The following is a 1238-nucleotide window of genomic DNA, read 5'->3' as shown; positions in this document are numbered from 1 at the left end:
TACTTTAAATTAAAACTTAACGATTACATGTTTATTACAATTTATCCAACTAAACTTAATATAAGATAAATACAACTCGCAGCGGAACATAAATTAAGTGATAAAATCTCCTATGTGGTCTAGACTTCTAGGTAGATTGGCCAAGTCCTCACGTATCCCATAGCTCCCAAGTCAGCTAATCTTTAGTACCTGTCAAATCTGCTCCCCATTATGGTTCATCACAGGTGTTCACGAATACACAGGGTCAACCACGAGGTTGAGTAGGGAAAACAATGAAACAACAAAATATGATATGCATGCTCCTCCGTCTCCTCCACCTCCATCTCAACTCATATCTCATAACCCGGAACGCCCAGCCATACCGATCCCCGGTAGACTATATATCGACCGTAGTCGATCTGCCACCGCTTGAGAGGACACCAGGGCAAGTCCTGCAGAACCCGCCTGGGCCTTATCACAACATCATCATCACCACATCTCATCACCACAACATCCTCCATCTCCAATGCATATGAATGCTCAACAGTAAACAATGCAATACATTATGTACATCAATGAATGAAATAATGCCAGCTACCAAAAGTGTGATAACACACTCAACACGAACAGTTCAGTCAACCATGTCATAGCGTCATCAACAACCACGAATCAAGTCAACACATTTAACAACAACGATAATAAGTCAAGTGTATTTCCCTACCTCAAAGTGCCAGCAAATCCAATTAAGCAGTTAAAGCAGTCCAGAAAACAAAGCAATGCATTCTATTATCGATCCTTCACGAATCCGTCACCTAAAACAATTATAATATTTATAATTACTAACTACTAAATATAGACATCTCTCAAAATAGAAACTTTCCCGATATAGTAACTTTCCACTTTAATCAGTCCCGACTCAAAACCCGACTTGAATTATTTAACCGCTAGGAATTAAATTAAATAACTAATATGATAAATAAAATATTGAACGAATTAAACGTTTTAAGAAAACCCGATTCAAACATTTGAACAACTCACAACCCAACTTAAACCCGTCATTAACTATTTAAATGACTCGGAAACAAATTAATTAATTAAGGATACGATAACTTAAATAATAAGGACACGAATCAAACCCGCTAAATAACACGCCCCAACCACGGTTTCCAGCCCATTTCCCGACTCCACACGCCACCCAACCACCGTGACAACCACCACCGTGTCCCCACTTCGACTGACCACCAACAACCACCCCCATG

At 39.5% G+C, this 1238-nt stretch overlaps 1 long non-coding RNA gene across 1 annotated transcript; it reads right to left on the bottom strand.

Annotated features, from left to right (window-relative positions):
- LOC141595001 (uncharacterized) lies at nt 1–785 on the bottom strand. The gene is made up of 2 exons (XR_012522251.1): nt 701–785; nt 1–198 (listed from the first exon to the last, which is right to left on the bottom strand). It is a non-coding gene; the product is annotated as an uncharacterized LOC141595001 (long non-coding RNA).
- Between the last annotated feature and the right edge of the window lie 453 nt (nt 786–1238).

The sequence above is a fragment of the Silene latifolia genome, chromosome 8 (assembly GCF_048544455.1).
Source record: "Silene latifolia isolate original U9 population chromosome 8, ASM4854445v1, whole genome shotgun sequence".
Classification (NCBI taxonomy): domain Eukaryota; kingdom Viridiplantae; phylum Streptophyta; class Magnoliopsida; order Caryophyllales; family Caryophyllaceae; genus Silene; species Silene latifolia.
Note: the sequence above shows the minus strand (reverse complement) of the source record. Positions and strands in the feature narration are given on the sequence as shown.